The sequence below is a fragment of the Castanea sativa genome, chromosome 5, assembly GCF_040712315.1.
Source record: "Castanea sativa cultivar Marrone di Chiusa Pesio chromosome 5, ASM4071231v1".
In the NCBI taxonomy this organism is placed as follows: Eukaryota; Viridiplantae; Streptophyta; class Magnoliopsida; order Fagales; family Fagaceae; genus Castanea; species Castanea sativa.
In genome coordinates this window covers 71,470,232-71,492,741 of record NC_134017.1, presented here as the reverse complement: position 1 = coordinate 71,492,741, position 22,510 = coordinate 71,470,232, and the positions used below count along the sequence as shown (strand labels likewise).

Sequence of the window (22,510 nt, the reverse complement as noted above, 5' to 3'; positions counted from 1 at the left end):
TTTGTTTAACATGTTTTTGTTTGTTTACTTTCAGTTTTTGTATTATTTTTTATCAGATAAAAATAAATAAATAAATGAAAAATTGAAAAATACAAAAACAGTGTGTGTATGTGTACATCAGTCCCTGTGAACCTTAAAATGGCCATTGAAACAGAATTTTCTAAACTTTGTATCTCTTGTAGCTTAGATGAGCATTCCTATGCACAACTAAGCAAGTGAGCTTTGTGGCTCTTTGTTTGTGATGAGTAAGGTTAAGTGATTTCTTGTACTTAACACTCATATCACTCTTTTTAATGGGTAGGACTAGAAAATCCTAAGAGAAAGGCATAAATAACCATCTCACAAATGTTATCCACCAATCATGATGACATATGTATGCTTCAGCATAGTAAAAGTGCAATGTCAAAAGCCTCACATAATTGGGTATTTCTTTTCTCTCCTTTGTATACCCATGCATGGTTTGCTTAATAAAAAGAAAATATGCGAAGAAAAATAAAAACAAAAAGAACAAAATGCTTTTTAAACATGATTGCAAGCGTATTTTCTAGGAGATGTGGGAGTTATAAGATGTACCTCAAAGCTGATAGGCCCCATCAAATAGTTATGATTATATGTGAGTTGAAGTGATTTTCTCATATCTCAAATCGTCATAACATAGAGACACTTATGCATTCTTGTGATATTTTCAAACACAACACACAATATTCTTTGCTTCTTTTGATACATGTGTAGGTACAATGTGATTTGGCCATCACAAGGTTTACATGTGTTGATGTATACTCACTAAACTGTCTTAACTTGTTTTTTTGAAATATAAAATCGGTTAGACTTGTTTAGTGTGTGTGTGTGTGTGTGTGTGTGTGTGTGTGTGTATTTTGGGATCCATGTGCTTGCATTTGTTGTTGAGAGATGTTTTTGAGAGTCTAATATATTTTTTGGATCATTGGTTGACTTGCATGTGTGATTGCATTCATGTTTGTGTTTTTCCCTTCTCGAAAAACTGCTTTTAAAAGCTGGCTCGACACCTCCTCGACACCTGGCTGTCTGTCGAGCTTCTTAGATTTTTCTTATCTCAATCTCGACATCTTCTCGACACATGGTGGATCGATCAAGAAAACTTCTGTCCTCTTGATAGCTTCTCGACACTTGGTGGATCGATCGAGCTTCTGTTCTTGTGTCTTTGCTTTGTTCCTCGACACCTTCTCGATAGCTCTATCTATTGAAGTTGTTTTTCTCGACACCTTCCTCGACAGATGGCTCGACACCTCTCAACACCTGTATCTGTTGAGATTTACTGAACCTCTATTTAAAGGTTCTGTGCGATCTGGCTTCTCATTTCTCTCGATCTCTCTCTCGATAGCACTGTTTCTCCACATTCCAAACCTCTGTCTCTCACTCCAAACCTCTACCCAAGGTTTCTTCATTTTCTTCAAGCTTTTCTTCACTTGGTAAGCTTCTAATCTTCTTCATTTACATGCATTTCATGTTTTGAAACCTAGTTTTTGGGGTTTTTAAAAATTGATGAGTTATTGTTGCAATTTTGGGATGGGTTTTATAAATTTGATCTTAAAAACTTCATACATTGCATCGCATTCATATTTTTAACAGTATTCACATGCATTTAGATGTGAGCAAACTATTTGTGTGCTTGTAGGTTTGGATTGGGCTGAGCCCATGATATTTTTCTTATTGCATGTCACATGTTCATGCATTTCCCATGCATATGTTCTTTCTTTTCAATATACCTATTATATTTGTATTGTTTTGGGACTTCTCTGAGTGTTTCTTTCTTTCCCCCTCTCTTTCTATTTACGTTAGTAGTATCTATGACACCAAAATGTAAGTCTATTCTATCCCAGAATCCTCTCCATTCTAGGGCCTCTTCATTTTCTGATCCTACTCTCCCCTCTGTTCGATTCCTTGATGAGGATGCCCAAAAGGACTTCTCGGAGAACTTTTCTAAACGAGGTGTTCATTCGGAACGCCAAGTTATTTTGGCAGACTTCACTGACACCGACCTTCCCGATGTCATTCACAAACGGGAATGGGAGTCACGGTGTGACGTCTCAGTCACTTGTCCTTTTGTGTTGATCTAGGAGTTCTACTCCAACATGCATGGAATTGATACTTTAGTACCTCTCTTTCACACTCGCATTCGAGGTACACGCATAATTGTCACACCGGAGTTGGTATCCGATGTGCTTCATATTCGAGGGTTGCGCATCCTGACTACTCCGGTTGCGAGCGTCTACGGATTGTGTCCAAAGACGAGATGATTGTCGCATTCTGTGAGCACCCTTCTATTAGGGGTGAGCACTAGTTTACATCATGTCGACCTTTTGCTAAAGGTCCTCGTTTCTCGAACATAGTGATGACTTTTGCGTTGTATCCTCTCTCTCACTACAGCTCTATTAGAAAGCCTCGTGCTCTTTTTCTATTTTCTCTTCTTGAGGATCTTTCCATAGATTCTCCCTCATACTTTATCATTTCTGTCATAGATGTGTATAAGGATATGGCTACCCGTGATAAGCTCATCTTTCCTTCCGCTATCACAAGGATTTTACACCATTTGTCCATCCCTTTTCCCATGTCTGACCCCTTTCATGTCATGTATGCCACAGACGCCGCTACCGTAAAACATAGTGAGGCGTAGTTTAGGTCATGATAGGTGGTTTTAACAGCTCCTTTCTCCCGTTCGGCTCCATCTAGATCTACTCGAGCCTTATCCGCACCCTCCTCTTCTTCGAGTGATATGTCACTAGGAGATATCATAGCGTAGCTTCAGCGCATGGATGCTCACCTAGATACACTCTCTACGGAGTTGTTTCAGGTGAATATTCGTGTTGGTCACATTGCTCAACGACAGACGACCATGGGTGGTTTTGCTCCTGAGGTTTCTCCTCCACCACCTCTTGTGGCTTCTGAGTCTGAGGATGATGATAGTGATGACGATGATGCTTCGGATGATGGTGATGGAGATGCTAGCTCTACCGATGAGATGTCTACTTGACACTCTACCCTTTATCACTCGTGACAAAAAGGGGGAGTAGTTTTGGGCTATGAAAGTAGTCATACTTAGGGGGAGAGCTTGTATAGGACATTTTTGAGAGGGGGAGTGTTTTTGTTTTGAGGGATGTATTGAGGATTACTTGTATCTTTTTCTTTTCTCTACTTTAGATACATTTTCTTCTTGTACCTAGGTCTTGTGACCATTTTTACACACATTGTGCTTATCTTTGATATATATGTGATGATGTATGTTTTCTTCACCTATCTTTATATGTGTTGTTTCTTTTCTCTCTTTATACACACGTTTCTTTACTTGTATGCAATCTATTATTTCTGTTTCACACTAAGATGCCTTGATGAGTTTTACTTAAAGTGTTTCAGAAATACAGGTTGTCAAAGTCTACTTGCCATAAGCTCTCTTCTTGCAAAATTTTTCAAGAGTTTGTGTTAGGGTAGATTTTATTGTATTCAACAAGTGAATATGAGTTAAGTGATTTATGACTTCTCTCATATGTTCATTTGTTAGTTGTGGTTTTGTCACGAATTTCCAAAGGGGGAGATTGTTAGGACATTTGTGTTTCACTTATTTCGAATATATGTCATTCTTTTATGTAATTGGCTAATCCTTTGACAAAACGCACTTTACTTGTAATTTGGTAGATTTGGGATGAGTTTTATGCTTCAAGAAATTGTGTTTCAAGATCAAGAGTAGAAGTCATTAAGTCTGTTCAAGAAACAAGCTGAAAAGTGCAAGTTTATTAAAGCTCGACAGCTAGCATGTGTCGAGGTTTAAAGAGCTGTTCCAGCCTTGTGGCTCGACAGCTGCTCGACAGCATCTCAACACCTCTATTTGTCGAGGTTTAAGAAAAACAGATTTTGAGTTCTGTTTTAATTCCAATCCGTGGATGTGTCTTTGGGCTTTTTTTTCTCATAACCTTAGACATATAAAAGGATTATTTTAAGGGCCATCAAAGAGTACACACGTTGCACAAGCATTGAGAAATCCTTGTTCAAGCAAGTTGTGACCAGAGACAAAGTTCTTGCCCTAGTTTATCTCTCTTGTGAAGAAGTTGATGTGTAATTTGCACCGTAGGGTTTCGTAACCAAGCGTCTTCTTGATCTTCATCGTGTGGATGAATTGATTAACTTTGCAGCCAACAATCTTCTCTAGTTGATGATTGAAGTCGCGTATTGGGATCCGCACAATTGATTAGTCACATAATTGGGAGCCGTGCATTGAAAGGAGAAATTGTCACTACAAAACAAGTCCAATTGGGTATTGGGGTAAGGGTTCAACTGTAAGTTGGAAAGGTACTTGAGATTCCTTTACTTTTTACCGCTTGTTGTGATAATAGTGGAATTTCGGGAGTGGTGACCTTAAAATCACCTGGTGGGGTTTTTGCCATGTAAGTTTTCCCCATTTGTAAACAAATCACTGTGTCATTTAATTTCCGCTGCATACTTAATTTAATTGATGATTTGTTTGTGCTACCACGTATTTGTATGTTAAATTGATTAATTAATTAAACTTGGCTAATTAATCAATTAATCCATCACAAGGGGTCAATACGTTTTTGGCCTATCACAAACAATGGAAAAGTAAATAACACACAAATATGATCACTTAAGAAAACCAATGAAATGAACCGTTTCAAGGTAAAAACCTAGGAATGATTTGACCTAACTATCCTCCAGATTAACAAATCCACTAATAGAGAATTGAAGTTTTTACAAAAGATTTAACCCTAAATCTATTGCTACCTCTAGTATTAACTTATTGACTCGACTACGTGCAACCTCTGAATCCACAGACTCTTTTCTCTTGGATTTGCAGCACACAAGCTCCCACGTATATGACTTTGAGATCCTACTCAAACGTTTCAAATCACCACTTGTTGATCTTGTAGAACTAGATTCCACCAGCACTTGATTATAGATCTTGTTCTGGTGGACGTTTGTAGAGTTAAAAGGCATAGAACTTCTCAGATCACAATAGTAATTCATAAGTCTTCCAAGAGTCTTCAAAACATAGTTAGGGTTTTCCTTTTATACTTAGGTGTGTTGAACTAAAATCCTAAATTTTTTCATGGGTTTGGGCTTAAATTAAATTTTGCAAAATTTGTTTTTTTTCGATTCTCAATCGGTCAAGCCTGTCCTTCAATCGATCGAGCTTCATGGAAATTTAATTCTTTTTCCTGTAGCTTGAATATTCTTGAGAGTTGACTTGAAACACTTTGACCAATGTCTAACACTTATTCTAAACATATTTTTGTTCTTAGTTTACCAACATATACAAATTAAGACTCTAAACATTTAATCCTAAATCTTTAAAACCTAACTTTCTTTAAATAGATTTTTAACCACTATCCTAAGGACATCCATTAGAGCATTTTCCATATATATATATATATATATATATACATAAATTGTAGGTGGTCATTGCCCCTAGTCTAATGATAGCTCTGTCCTTGCTAGTGTAGCACCATAAATGACATTTCTATGCATCCTAGCTCTATATGTATATAGAATTTTTGGGAAAATTCTAAGTTGAGTGGAAATATAATAATAATAATAATAATAATAATAATAATAATAATAAAAAGTGGTAAGGTTTTTTTTTTTTTGTTTTTTTTGTTTTTTTTTTTTGTTTCTTTCTTTGGAGAGAGTTTCAACATATAACGTCTATTCCTAATAATAGCTCTTTATCATCACACCAAGACACCAATCGATTTTTAGTGTAGGCAGGGATTGAACCCCAGATCTCTTATTCAACCATTAGAGACTTTACCAATTGAGCAGCCCACTAAAAGTGGTAAGCTTTGTCAACTACTGAGCTCCATTTGTTGATTAAATGACTTCCTTTCATGGAGAAAGCCATTCTTGTGCGAGCGTTATTATTACTATCAAGATAATTAGGTAACTTGGGGGGGTGAAATTATTCAGTAATTTTAAAGGTATATATTACATCTAAAAAACAAAGATGTACTTCACACTCACATCTTGCATACATGAGATCTGCATAAGATTTATTGTTTATTCTTAGTTTTTAATTTTTAATGAATGCTGGTTTCATAAAACGTTAAGTCAAAAAAATAAAAATTGAAGGGTTGAAAATGTAATTTAATGTTTAAACCCTATATTTTGAGGGTGTAACAGATAAAATCCTATAATCTCAAAAATAATAAACTAAATTCTCTTGAGATTTTAAAAAATAATCAAGTAAACCCATAAGGTTTTAAAAATTACCAAATTAAGCCTTTGGATATTCAAGTGAAAGAATATTGTGTTTGAGTTTAAGTTAGTGATTATTTTTTTAATTAGCTTTATTTGTTACATTTAAAATTATAATCTTTAATTTGTTACCCCCTAAATTTTAGGAATTAAAATATAAATTCTTCCAAAAAATAAAATAAAAAGAAACTTGTAGCGGCTACTAATGTATATTTTTATTAAAATTAAAATGTTCGTCTCTCAAGTTTATATTGCGTTTGCAATTGGTCCCCAATTTTGAAGTGAGCACAATTGATCCCTCAAGTTTTAAAATTGAGTTGTATTAATCATTTTACTAACTACCGTTAGTGGTGTTACTTACATGGCTAACAGAACAATGACTTAACATTTTTTTAATGATGTGGCATTTTTTTATTATTAAAAATTACAAAATAAATTTACATGTAAGATGCAATTTGATTCTCTAGTAAGATGTTGCCAACAACTTTGCCCAAGGCCACTATACTAGTAAGCATTTCACACTTGTCAATGTTTTCCTCTCTTTTTTTGTGCCATTTTAATTACAGCATCTAAAACAAAACTATTTCTTGTTCCAGTTGGCAAGGAAATTGTTGATCTATGCTTGGACTGTATAAAAAAGCTTGTCGATAACTGCACTAGCCTCCAAGGATTGCTGGTTTTTAATGATGTTGGTGGAGGTACAGGTTCTGGGCTTGGCTCCCTTCTCTTAGAGCGTTTTTCTATTGATTATGGGAAGAAATCAAAGTTGGGTTTCACAGTTTACCCTTCTCCACAGGTCTCCACATCTGTTGTTGAGCCCTACAACAGTATCCTCTCCACCCACTCCCTCCTGAAACACACTAATGTGGCTATACTTTTGGACAATGAGGCCATCTAGGATATCTGCAGGCGCTCCCTTGACATTAAGTGATCCACCTACACCAACCTCAATCGCCTTGTCTCCTAGGTGGATAGTTGCAGGGTCATATGATACAATCGTCATCACAAATACTTGGCCTTTGTCAAATGTGTTACCATTGGTTGTACGAGAGAAGAAGGGAGGTAGGGCAGTGGTTGTAGCCAACGGTGACTAGGCTTGGGTTGTCATTGATGGCGGCTAGAGCTTGGGTTTCAATTAGCAACGTCTAGGGCTTGGTCTCGTGGGTGGGTTTGTCAATCAGTTGCAAATATGTATATATATATATATATATATATATATATATATATATTTTTTTTTTTAAATTTAGCACAAAGTTGTGAATCATATTTTAGATTGTATAAATTTATTTTTAATTTTTTAATAAAAATGCCACATCATTGTTCCATTAACCACTTAAGTAACACCACTAATAGCAGTTACTAAGAGGACTAATATAACTTAGTTTTAAAACTTGAGGGACCAACATTGTAGTTTCGCATTTTTTTTTCATATACTAATTACACACACACACTAGACTTATCACACGCACTTTGCACGCACTACAACAAAATGTATTTTCAGTGAGGAAAAAATTTGTCACTAAAAGTCTGGTTTTTCGTTACTAAGAACCTTTAGTGATGAAATCAGATTTTTAGTGACGAAACTCATTTCGTCGCTGAAACCCCGTCGCTAAAAGTTTGATTTGTTTTAAAAAGAAAAAACTTTTAGCGACAAAAACTTTCGTCGCTAAATGTTTTCCTCGCTAAAAACACTATTCAGTGATGAAAACACTAAAAACACTATTCTTCACTAAAAGCATAATTACCAGCACCTTTGGCGACGAAATTGTTTCATTGCAAAAAACTAGAACTTTTAGCGACGAAAAAAGTCGTCGCTGTAGATCCATTTGGTTTCGTGCCTGCCCTTTTGCTTCGCGCCTCTAATTCGGCATCCCCTATAGCTACGAAATCAATTTTTCGTCGCTAAATGTTACCAATTTTTTTTATAAATAGCGACGAAATATAAATTTCGTCGCTATATGGTACTATTTTGCGATGAAAAAATTTTCCTCACTAAAATTTGTCACTGTAGTTACATTTTGTTGTAGTGGCATGCAATAATGTTTTTATTTATTTATTTATTTAATGGTTTAGTATTATAAATAACCGTGTGTTTTTATTTATTTAATTATTGAAAGAAGGAGGTAAGTAATGTGGTATAATGTTTAAAAATGAGGTAGAGAACTATAAGAAGTTGAGACCGGACATTTGAATTTATTAATTGGGATAAAAATTGTGATAAGTAAACAAATTTGAGATTTGAATAAAAGAAAGATGATATACGTTAGTGTGAACATATAGAGATTTGTGATAACTGTATAGAATTTGGAAAACAAAAAGTTTGGAATGTTAAAAAAATAAATAAATAACCATAGAAATTTTGGGAAAAGAATGAGTAGTTTTTACGTGAGCTAGTGGGTTTTTTTTTTTTTTTTTTTTGTGGAAGGAGTAATTTTGTATTTTTTTTTTTATAAACATAATTGAAATATTTGAATTCAAATTGATAACAAATACATATAAGAATTAGACATTTGAATATAAATGGGTGGTGAGAATAACGGTTTTTTTTTTTTTAGTGAGATAGTATTACTGTTTTAACATTTTTTGTTTTTTTGTAGAAACAAATTTAACTGGGTATGTTATTTCAAAATTTGTATGAGAATATTTTGGTACGTCAAGAATTGAAGACGGAATAGAGAAATCCTCTTATTAATAGTGTATATGTATATATATATATATATATATATATATATATATATATATATATATATGTATGCATATATATGTATTAATCATAATAGATGATAGTGTGGTACCACAAGATTTAAAAATACCAAATTTGATAGAATATATTTTAATTGAGTAATGATACACATACAATATTTTTCACAATAATTAAATTGACATGTTGGTTAGGGAACCAACTTGAAACTTCTAGATCTTCAATTTTATTGGCATTAAATTAATGCCATTTTCCAACCTTCTAGACTATTCTATAAACATGTGGTTGAATTTCACTTCTACATAGAAGTTTCTAGAAGGACATCTCATAGAGAAATCCAGAATGCAAGAGAATGTTCTAGAGAATAAGAGAGAGGTTGAGATAAACTCTAGATATTTCTAGAGAAAGAGATTGTGTGAGAAGTTCTAGAAATTTCTAGAGAATTCTAAAGAGAAGCAAATTGAGTGGAGCTCTAGAAATTTCTAGAGACAAGAGAGTTAGTGTTGATTTTTAACAAGCACAATCAAAGTCATGGTTGGTCTGTCAATTTCATTTTCTTGAACGCATAATAAGCCAATGTGGATGCATTTCATTATTTCAATTATTGAGCTGTCTCAATGTGGGATCAATGATATGTGAAGCATTTCCTTCACTCCAAACTTTCCATGCTTGAAAGATATAATTAAATGGGCAGACATAATATGTGAGAGAAAATTATTTTTATGAGAAAATTGTAGTTTTCTTCCTTAAACTACAAAATAAAATAATATTCCAACTTAACTATTGGTAACATGCATTTTACCCCTTGTTCGTTCAAATGTTAATGAAAAATTCAAATTTCTATTGCATGGTTAAAAGAAAATGGCTCTCTAATAAATTTGAAGGAATTTTCTAACTTAATTGGGTAAGGGAGGTACGCTGCTTAGTTTTGAAATTAAGGGGAACATTTCAACTCCACTTTAGTTACCATAGTTAAGACTTGAGATGGGGAAATACAATTAACTGTTATGTTCATTACTGCATACCAAAATACTGGACATATAGCGTGGTTTTTATTACCGCCGTAACAGGTTTTAGAAACTTGAGAGGTCGTGGGTTTTAGTTAGCTCAACTTGTAAAGTATCTGATGGGTGGAAGATACCCCACCTGATATTGAGCAACAGATTCTATTTGATGTAGCCTTCTTGAATGACTTTACAAATTAATGAAAGGGAAGGTTATGGTTATCAAAAAAAAAAAAAAACTATGATATAGTTGCACGTCCAACCTAAACTACAAAACTAAAAAAATATTCTGACTGACCTATTGGTTATAATTTTATAAAGCATTGTATCCACTTTTATTAGAAACTCTGTCAAAGTTAACGAAAAAATCAAACTTCTATTAACTACTCAAAAAAAAAATCGTTTCCATTTAATTTGATGGAGTTTTTAGCAAAAAGGGGTATGGAAGGAACATTGCTTAGTTTTTTTAAAAAAAATTTAAGGAAATATTACAACTACACCATATTTAAGAGGGGAAAATGCACTTAATCCCCATTTTTAAATATTTTGCCAATTTCATGTATATGTACTCCTGCTACACTCACGGACAAGGGGAAATGCATTATAAGGTCTTCCACATTCTCTCCATTTCGAAAACAATTGTTCCTCTGTCCACTCAATATTTCCAATACTAACACGCCAAAACTAAATACATCAAACTTCACTGAAAATTGTCCATGCATTGCATATTTCGGAGCCATATATCCACTACATGGTGAGCATTAATAATATTAGTTTGATGTTATTTTCATAAAACACAATAGAAATTAGCTCTTCACTCTCAAGATACATACTAGGTCCCTACAATTCTACTTGTATTCGCTTGAGTTTGATCCAATAAAAACAATTTTGCCATGCCAAAACCTGAAATCTTGGGATTCATTTCTTCATCTAAAAGTATGTTGCTAACTTTAAGATCATGATGAATAATTCGAAGTCGCGAATCTTCATGAAGGTAGAGAAGCCCTCAAGCAATACCTACTGTGATTTTGTAACACTTTTCCCAATTCAAATGTACACGCTTGATGGGATCTATGTAACAAATCAAGCCGTATGATTTAATTTATTAACATTGTAGAGGTATTTCCTAACAAGACATGTAGCCCAAAAGAAAATATATGAACACAACTTGATAAAGAGAAGTGCAGACATACCAAAAAGGAAGTGATTGAGGCTTGTATTTGGTACAAACTCATATATCAAAAGCCTTTCATTCCTTTCCATGCAAAACCCTTAGAGTCTAGCTAAATTTCGGTGTTGAAGTTTGGCAACCAATAGAACCTCATTTGTAAATTCTGGATCTCCTTGTCCAGAATTTGCTGACAGCCTTTTAACCGCTATATCTTCTCCATTATAGAGCATACCCTAATAACATATAAGAAAAAAATTTGTGTAATCAAGATTCAAGAGGGAATTAGAATAATTTTGACTAATAATGGTATACTTTTCGTCCATGATATTATAATATACAATTACCTTGTAAACAACACCAAATCCACCCTGTCCAAGCTTATTTGCTTTAGAAAAGTCATCTGTTGCAACTCTGATGATGCTAAAGTCGAATTGCAAGGATTGCACGCTTCGAATTTCATCGTCAACTTCTTTACACAAGGGCCAAGTTATTGCTTACGTCAATAAATCAAGTTCATTATTTAAGGTGGAGTACTGCTACTTAAAATACATACGTGTACCATACTAATGATAGAAATAAGTATTTTTACAATTGTTTTTGTATAGTCCATATTGTTTAGGTTTGTAACCTAAACAAATTGTAACCTTTAGAACTTAATTTTTGTCTAGAAATATTCAGAAACAATACAAATGAAGTTCTGTACAATTGAAGATTCAAGGAAGTAGGAAAAGATAAGTGTAGAAACAATCTCACTTATCTCGACCGATCGAGATTTGTGCAGATCTGTAATCTCACTTTCTTTCTTAAGGATATTTAAATGAAAACCCTAGAGCACGTTTTCAAGAGTTCAAGAGGTTGTGTTTTGTACACAAATCTAGAGTTTTCCAAACCTTTTTGTAGCTATAGCTGGAGACCTTGTGCAAACAATAGATTTGACTTTAGAGGAAGGTTGCTGAAATCAAATCAACTACAGTTGATCTAAACCTTTGAATGGAGTCTCAAAGTCACAAACATGAGTGTTTGTGTGCAATAGTTTCACAATAAAAGAGCCTGTGGATTCGAAACTGCATATGGTCACGTGAGTAAGTACTACATGAGGTAGCAATAGATTTAGGATTAAGTCTATTGTATAAACTTCTACTCTATTAGTGAAATGTTGCTTTGAAGATTGTTTAGGTTAAATCCTCCATAAGTTTTTTATTTTGAAACCACAGTTTCAAAAGTTTTCCTAAGTCATTATTCTTGGTGTTCATGTGGTTAGCGATTATGTGATGTTTGTTAATTCAGATCTAATTACTTAATTAACCATTTTAATTAATTGGCTGAAAATATGTTTGAATCTTACTAAGAATCTTCTCCCTCCAATTTTAATAATCAAAGTATTAGAAAATATTGGGACCATACAAGTACTAATAGCCAATTTATTTTTTAGCAGAAGCTATTGGGCTCTTGACCCACATTACTTTACTATCCGGGTTGGGCCTTTGCCCATATTCTCTTTACCACATGGGCTGAACACTTGAACTGCATGACTCACAGTAAAGAAGTGAGCTCACTACAAAATGAGCGTTCTTGAAAGCAAACAATCAACTCGCACTAATACAGCTCATGAGCCTATTTTATCCCAAATAGCACATATCACAAAAAGCTGCTGGAGCATGGAAATAAACCAACGAACAACACATAGAAACTCTGAGAAAGCTGCTTGATTATTAAGGAAGCTCATCACTCACCTAAAAGAAGGAGCTCAAACTATATCTTGAAATTCATGCATAAGCTACTTACACCAGCTCATACACATTTCTTGAAACTATTTCTTGAAATATAAAGACTTATGATAGAAAAATAAAGATAAATCATTGTACAAATTCTATAAATAAAAGCGCAAATAGAACTTCTTAAATATATAGGTATATTGTCAAAAATTTTAATGCTTTTTAAATTGGTTTATGTTCTTAATTTACTCTTAACTCTTAAGTGGTTAATTTATTATAAATTTTTTGAAATTGTGGGAAGTTGTCCTAGTAGTATCATTGGAATTGTAATCCCAATATTATTCCTTGTACTCATGGAAGTAGCATCTTCTAATTAGCTGTTTCCTAACCGATATACATACAAAGTCTAGCTAACCTTTTGAATGACAGACTAAAAAAACCAAATTTTCACTTACTTTCTTCTTTCTCTCTTGGCCTCCTCACTCTTAAATAGACGCAGATGCAGATGCAGATGGAGACGGTTAGTACGACAAAGGCAACAGATGCCACAACTATAATGATGACAGTCCGTGAGGTGTTGCTCCCATTCCCTGCAAAAACAAACCGTAAATTTATTCTCATTAAAACGTTTCGAGGGATAAGATCCTTAAGTAGCATTAAACTACAAACCTAGAAGAGATTGTAATCAAAGATTAATACATAAACTAGTTCAAGTGATTGACCACATAATTTGTTTTGTTATGGGCATAATGGCATGGATACCTTCTGAAGTAGAGGTATTGGTTAATGGTGGAGAAGTAGCGGTATTGGTTGATAGTGGAGCTGCAGTAGAGTTAAAGAAGGAGTAGACGTCAAACCTGATATTACAGCTGGTTAGAAGTACTCTCCCACCTACCTTCCCAGTACAACATTGTGGAACATCTGCAATAGCGACAAGCAAGCAATTATTGCAGACTTGCTCAGACAAATCAGGCGTGCACTGCACAAGTGCATATAATCTCTTAAAGTCTGTTGCGATTGCACTTCCTGCTGCATACTTGCGAAGAGAACCACCTGCTGCAGCTTCATTTGTTAGGTTATTCAACAAGATATTGAGATTATCATTGAACTGAGCGACGTAATTGGCAGATACGTTTTCCAAGTCCCAAATAAAGTAACCTGGATAAGTTTCCATGATTCCAAAAATGGAGCTGTTTGAGTAACGTAACATACATTGGTCGTACCACACTATTGCCTCCTTTTGATTGGGACAGAGCTGTGTGAGAAGAATGGAAGAGTTCTTGATGCACCCACGACAGTCATCTGGCTTAACATCTCCTCTACAAAGTCCAATTGCATATGCTGTGTCTGAGTTTTGGCGAGGAATAGTAGAACCCATAATCAATTGTGGTGTTGGAGTAGAGGGAGGAGCGGAGTTGATTGAGGTTTGTCTCGTAAATAGTGTTACTGGTGTAGTTACCATTATTGTTACTACAATTATAAGTTTGGGAGGATGCCAGCTGCCCTATGGCATGAACAATGAGCATCAAAATGGCAGAGAGGACCATTGCCATATGTTCAGTGAAATGGCTGGATTTAAGCCTAGAAGCTTGTTATAGCCTCATACTCTCATAGTTTTTTATTGAGAAGTGTGAGGCTTTTAGCTTGTGCCGGGTGATTTTATTGAAGTCTAGGAAGTCCATGATCTCAAAAAATCTAAAGTTGAGTTGAAACTTTCAAGTTTCAATTCAACCTGATTATATTTCTCTATTGTTTGGCTTTTTTCTCTTCATTTTACTAAGCATTCTTTAAAAATCATCAGTATTTAAAAATCATTTGTTCCAAAAGTTGATCAGTGCAAGGCACATAAAAATTAGGTATTAGCTGGTTGAGGAATGAGCTGAAGAATGCACATAAAATTAGACAAATGCCTACACGTCATTTTTCTCAGTTTTTGGAATTGACAAAATCCTTATAGATTTTGATATGGGTATCTCTCATTGGAAGGGACGTAGCTGCTCAAGAATTTACACTTTATTGATTTTACGTCGCAATTTCTAATTGAATAAAAAATTCATAAAATAAAATCGAAATCTACAAAAAGAAAAAAAAAATGAATTAATGAAATGTTGCTTGGTCTAAATTGGAAACTTGAGTAAAGAGTAGATCTTTTCTTTTCTTTTTTGGGGGGTGGGGGGTTCCGTTTTATAGATAAAGAAAATAAAGTGTTGAGTTCTTAATGATGCAATTAGTCACAAATTGGAGATTAGTGTAGAGGAAGAAGTTTCTACAAGATCAAGTCTAATTGGAGATTAGTGTAAGGGTTCAACTATAAGTTGATATTTTGGGATAGATCGAGTAATGGCAAGATTTTTTATACTTGTAGTTATAATTGTTCTTGATTAGTAGATTATACGGGAGTGGTGACTTGAATTTTATCCAGTGAGATTTTTTCCTGTAAAGGTTTTCCCCACTCATTAAAAAATTATCATGTCGATTTATTTTTCACTACACTCTAGTTTAAATTGGTAATTTTTTTGTGCCTCTACAATATTATATGTAATTTAAATAATTAACTAACTTGAGTAATTAAATCAATTAACCTGGGTCAATCTTTATCCCAACAATCATTTTTATTTTACTCTTCCCTTTAGAAGAATCTGTGACCGTTGCCAAAGAGACTGGCTATTGTTTTTGTATTTTACTGGGTCAACTGCATTTATCAAAAATAAGACACGACAAGAAGACAAAAAAAGAAATAGAGGATTATTTAATCTACCATTGACAAACCCTATGTTTGACCTCTTCTTTCATCTTCAGCATGTAAATTTGCCGTTATATTAGTGCTTCGCTCAACTGGGTTTAGAGAATGATTGGTTCCACAACGGTATCGGCTTCCAAGAGGCTTTGTCGAAGGCGTCACAACTCACAAGTTGGGGAATTCTTTTGGGTACGGCTAGGCACAGGCCAAGAGTTCATACCTTGTCCAAGAATTAGTTTATGGGGCAGAAAGTTGTTTCTAATTTTTATAGGAATTGGATTATAACGAAGTTTGTTCTTGATATTTAGTATTTACAAAACCATAACTCATTTATCTTCTTCTTCTTCTTCTTCTTCGTCTTCTTCTTCTTCTTCTTATTATTATTATTATAACGAAGTTTGTTCTTGATATTATTACTATTATTATTCTTCTTCTTTCTTCTTCTTCTTCTTCTTCTTCTTCTTCTTCTTATTATTATTATTATTATTATTATTATTATTATTATTAACTAAGAGTAGCTCAAGGTGGGTTATGGAGCCTTAATGGATGCAATTCCAGGTAGGTAAAATGTTAAAGTCCAAACCAAGAATAGACACTATTAAAATGGGCCTAATCACATGTAATGTTTTCATTAATTTCCTCACTAGCTTCTAAGCATGCATGTTGTGCTTGCTCAAAAACTCTTTTATTTTTTTGGGTGAATGTTAATAATTTGCATTTATTATAATTTGGAAATATATATTTTTTACTTTTCAAACAAATAAAACATGATAAGCTTTAGAGATAAATAGTAACTATAATTTCTTTTTTGAATATGTGTTTAAAAATGCTGTAATGATATAGAGAAAAATTTGAGTAGGAAAAATAAGATGAACATAAGGGGCAAGAAGGCTAAATTTAGGAGTCGTCTTAGTTTTTTATTTTTTTTTAAATAGGGGTGTTTTACTTTTATTTGGATGAAAAATGAATGAAAAAAAAAATTAAGGAATAAAAAGATGAACGAGAAGAAAAAAAAATCCTAAATTAGACTACCATTAAACACTAGTTAAGATTAGTGACGGGTGAGGCATTTAAAATACAAGCAAAACTTTGGTACAGCTTCTTAAGTGAAGTATACTAGATTTTCTAATTAAACTTTAAAACTTGGTTGTATTGACAAATAAAACATAATCAATATTATCATTTCCAAGTTAAGTTTTACCCTTAAAAACCCAACCAAGAAGCACACTAGCTCATCCTATACCAGTTCATCGTTATAAAACTAAAAGGTGCATTGGTAATTCCTATCAATCAATGCAGAAAGTATATTTTTTCCCTTGTAATAAGTGAGATTGTGAGTTTAAAGGATAGCCAAGTGGTATTGACATCTTTTGTGGTGCTCCATATTTGTGGTTTAAACTTCACATCTCTCTCTCCATGGATGGAGCCACAATTGGACTAGGAGGGGGCCATCACCCCCCCCCCCCCCCCCCCCGGGCAATTTTTTTTATTAAAACATTATTATATATATATATATATATTGTGTGTGTGTGTACTAGTTTTAGCAATTTTGTTCTATAAAATTACATTTTATTTCTCTTAAACTATATCATTGATTCTTTTAAAAGTAACGTTATACTCACAAACTTTATTACAACATTTTTACAAACTATTTTGGTAGCAAATTCTTATTAGTTCGAATATGGGCCCCACTACTTACATCATTTTTTTACTTACCAGTGACTACTTATCACAACAACATTTTATAAAAAAGTTTTTAACTCTAGCATTTTCCTCATATTATTGACTATAACAAAATTTATAAATCTAAAATCTAAAACAAACTATACAAGTACAAAAAAAATAGCTCAATAACAAAAACTACCAATAATAAAACAAAAATAATAATAATAATCTCAATTAACCAATTTATCCAAAATAATGCCATATAAAAAATTCTAAACAAAAATAATTTTGTTCTTACCTACACACACACACACACACACACACACACACAAATCTCAGCAGCTAAAGGGCTGTTTGGTTCAAAAAAATGGTCACTCATCACTCAATTTTCATTACCCATCACTCATCACTCTATAACTCATTTTCTATCACCCAATAATAAGGAAATATCACATTGCCCATTTGATAGCCCTCACTCAGCTAAAATAGCTAAAGAAACTAGAACCCACACACTCTGACCTCACCTGTGCACCTGACCCCTTACCCAGCCCTATTAACTCCACTAACCAGTTGAAACCTTACTTTACCATCACATTTCTTCTCCATTTCTACTCCACTCACCGCTAGTTTCTTCCTCCCTTGTCCTCACGAAAACCGAGCCCACAACACCTCTCCCTTATCGTCCTTACCCCTCATTAAAGCCGATCCGACTCCCCTCGTAACTTCCATCAAGGCTTAAAGACAATCCAACGCCCCTGTTCCGTTGATATTAGGAGTTTTGGAAGGTTGATGTTGGATTTTCTTTGTGAAACTGATATTGGATCCTTTTAAGTTCAATGGACATTTACTAGTTTATTATTATATTAAAAAAAAGGTTCCTTTGCCAAACCTTGGAATATTTAGCTTATTAGAATGATTTTGAGTGGTTGTGTAATAGCAAGCGTTCATTTTGTAATGTTCAAGTTTCAAGTTTATTTACTTTCAAAAGATAGTTTGGGTTTTTTTCATCTGGGTCCATTGAACTTGTAAGACACTTTGATATGTGTCTGTTGAGGTTTAAAAACAATAGGCACGTATTTTATTCAATGAATAAGAAAGACACATCTGGGCTGAGATTCTTTTGTCTTTCGGTGTGGGTGAGATTTTGCTATGAAGATTTTGCAAAGAACAAAAAGGACAGAATAAGAAGAACAGAGAAAGAAGAGAGACAAAAAGAAAGAAAAGTGGAGAAAAAAGAAAAAAGAGGAGAGTGACCGGTGGGAGAGAGAAGGAAATATTGACTTGACAAGACTAGTGGGTCTTAGCAGTGTGTGTTTATTTCAAGGAAGTCAATACCGTACCGGAGGTTGTACCGGTTTGGCCACCGGTACGATATATTTCGGATACCGGTCAATACCGGTGTACCGTTTCGGGTTTACCGCTATTTTTTATATATATATATATACACACACACACACACCAAAATCTCTAGAACCATGTTTATAAGCATATAATATTTCACTTATATTATAGTAAATATAAAAGTTTATCATAAAATATTACCTCAATTCAGAACAAATTATTCATAGTTTTAGACTTTAGTATCAATTAAAAGGAAAAAAAAAAAACACAATATAAAAAATAGAAAGCTTGTTGTTCATTGCATACTAAGAAAACAAATAATACTAATAAGTTAATGTAAATAAGTTACCATTATGCCCTTACAAAAATTCAAAAATTACAAAACTAAAAATAAAAAATAAAAAAAATTTTATATACCGGCCGGTATTGCCCGAAATTGGCCGGTATGGCCGGTACGCGGCCGGTACGGCCGGTATTTTTTTCGGTACAAAATAAAAGTGTACCGGTACCGGTGTACTGGCCGGTACGGCCGGTACCGGTACGGTATCAGTAACATTGGTCGCAACTCTATTGAGCCAAATTTCAAAAAAAAAAATAATGAAATAAACTTTTTTTTTTTATTTAAGATTTTATTTTATATAATTTGGCCAGCTCGAAATAAATTATTGGCTCCACCATTGGTTGTGAATTTGTTGCAAGTAAGAGTGGATTGATATATCAAGTTTGCATTAAATGTAAAGTATTCTACATGCACGCCCACCACAAGAGCTGTGATATTTGTGTACTAAAGATTGTGAATTTGTTGCATATAAGGTCAAGTTCGAGTGGATTGGATTCATTGTCAATATAGGCATTTATGGGCACGACTTTAGGTGCATGCCCAAGATTTGTGTACTAAAGGTTGTGACTTTCACGTCTGCAATAAATGTGAAGAATTCTACATGTTTGCCCACCGCAATTGTGGACTTTGTTTTGGCAATGGTATTGAAGATGTCTAGCTCAATTGTGCCTGAAAGTGAAGAATGCTTGTGTTAGAAATTAATGGCCTTAAGTTAAATAAATAAGCTAGCAAAAAAGGGGATACCAAAGTTTATTTACCAAAATGCCATGGAAACTCAATTTTCATAACTTGAGTTTCCATAACTTATCACTAAAAAATAAGAGAATAGAGTGATGGAAACAAAAACTAAAAACAAATCCAAACAAACCAAATAGCCTTAGGACCCACCAATTTGAGTTATAAGTGATTGCAACCACTGCACAACTGCCGCACATAGTCAATAGTAAAACCATCATTTCTAACTCAAAGTTCTATCTCCGTCTCTGTCTCTCTTCCCTTAGATACCTATCCAAAAGAAATAGGGTGAGAATGAGATTAACTTAGTTGGTTAGGCTGTTTTCAACATGTTTTTTTTTTTGGGTAAAAGTCATGGCGCCTACCAATGTGATAGTTGTTTGGCTGGTGTTTTTTGCCTTTTGTTTTCAGGAAACCGAATCCAATTTTCACTATGCAAAAGGCGGTTTCCGAGATTTCAGAACTAAATTTCTTGTAAATAAACTGAGAAGTTGTGAGGTCCACACCATGTGTGTTGTCTTAATCAAATTCAAAAAATACAAGTTTCCTTAAAATTGAAAATATCACCAAAACAACATTTTCTGGTGTTATCTTCTTCTTAAAAAGCTTATTTTAAAAATAGGAGCCATGCACAAATCATGTCAAAATTATATTTTGAAACTGGTTTCAAATACAATTTTTTTTAGAAAAATGTTTTTTAAGTTTTGAAAACATACACAAAAGTCGGATGACCACGCAAGCTCTCTTTATCAAAAGAATTGGATAATATTGTTAAACTACAAGTCTTAAAAAAATTATAAATGTAAATTAAGACGAAGTTAAAATAAAGGTAAGTAGTGTACGAAGAGAGGCAAATGCAATTACTCATTCTTTAGCTCATCATGCTAGACATAATTTTTATGATGTTTTTGAAGTGGGGACTCTCTTCGTCTGGCTATAGAGGTTTTGTACTTTGACTTGGTCCACCTTTAGCAACGAATGATTATGAGTTTGGTTTTATAAAAAAATAAAGGGTCGCTCACTTGCTCGTATAAGGTTACGACGTATATTTGTTTAAAGTTTGGGGAAAAATGAACATATAATTAGTTTAAAAATCTATGATCATTTCCTTTCTTCTTCGTACGCAAGTGTTGATCAATTCTACTCGTATAATATAATATCCGAATATATATATATATATATATATATATATATATATATATATATATATATATATAGACTCAATCATTAAAATATTAAATAAGTATGATTGATACAGAAGTTGTTGAAGACAAGCCACGATACTGAAAGAGTGAAATGTGATTTCCTCGCTGGGTCTACGCAGACCATCCCAAACGTTACTACTTTTTCAGCATATTCACTTGATGTCCGCCCCAGATACTTCATCAAACTATGTCACCTTATGCATTAATTACAAGTTACAAGTTAACACTTATGGTGTAAAATTTTGGTGAATGAAGTGTATAGCTTGCATTATTTATATGCGTATTATTTTGTTTTATTTCTATATTGTCCCGTTCACCTAATTTTAATTGATCATGAATATCATATTGTCTAAATAAGTAGGAAAATTAGAATTTTGAACTATTGACTTTCCTGTCAAAGGTTTTGTAGCTGAATTAACATTTTTTTTATGTACAAAGTACTTAGGGGGAAAGGGGGGAAAGGGTTTGAGCTCTAAGGTTAGCAGCATGTTATAATTATTTCTCCAAAAAAAAAAATCTATTGACTTTCCTTATAAAAAACCGTCAAATGATATCACTAAAATATAGGGTTTGAACTAAAATATTTATATATTTCAATCTGTATGTGTTTACTTTGTTTCTTCTATTTTACTTGCTAAACGATCTTAATTAAAAAAAAGTCAATAGTACCTTTTCTTGTGTTTTATTTGAATTTAAATTATGGACAAAGTTTAGCTACAAAATTGATTATAACCTAAAGTTACAAATTTAAGAGTGTAAAAAATATGCAATCTAGCAGTAAGATTTTCAAAATATATAGTAATATTAATTTTTTCAATGACAAAGTTTAGTTACAAAATTTGTTATACCTTAAGGCTACAACCTTACTCAATATTTTTTTATTGGAGATGAATTTGACAAATCCACCATTGAAATACATGTTCTTCTTATATCCTCTATGTTTGCAAAATTTCTGGAAAATTAAAAATCTATAGCTATGTCATCAATAAATTTTTTAAATTGCAAGTTTTTATTGCTAAAAATTATGCATAAAATATAAGCTTATAGATCATATAGTTAATAGTATCCAATTGACACAAAATTTGACATGTGTATTAAGAGTGAAAAGTACATACAATTTAACGATAAGATTTACAAAATAGTTAGTTATATTTATTTTATTGAGTAAAATTGTAGTCTTAGTCTACAACTAATTTTATACCCAACTTTGTCCCTTTTTTTTTATAAGGAATTAGTAACCTTAAGTTACAATCAATTTTGTAGCTAAATTTTATCATTAAATTATAAAATAGAATATTAAAAGCTCAAAACTTTTTAAAGATGGAAAGACAAGGTAATATTTTTTAAGAATAGAATGTTAGATGTTTAAGATGGAAAGACAAATTAAACCGAGGCAGTGCATATCTAAGGGAGTATAAGCAGTATATATAATTAATTGTGTATCTTTCAATGGTAAAAGGAAGACCAAATTACCTTTGGAAAAAAATCAACCTCATGATTTTCTAGTAGTCCTTTTCTCCTTTTATGTAGTAATGCAAGTTGCACCCCGTGTGATGTTACTCTATTGAAAATACTTTCGTTAAATTAAGCATTCAAGAGTCTCTTGTGGCACACCACTGACTAACCTCTACCTGCCTTTAAAGGAGTTTGTGG

General features: G+C 33.2%; 1 pseudogene; it reads right to left on the bottom strand.

The window, feature by feature from the left end:
- Positions 1 to 9,438: 9,438 nt before the first annotated feature.
- LOC142635721 (cysteine-rich receptor-like protein kinase 25) lies at positions 9,439 to 14,384 on the bottom strand (annotated as a pseudogene).
- Positions 14,385 to 22,510: the final 8,126 nt, after the last annotated feature.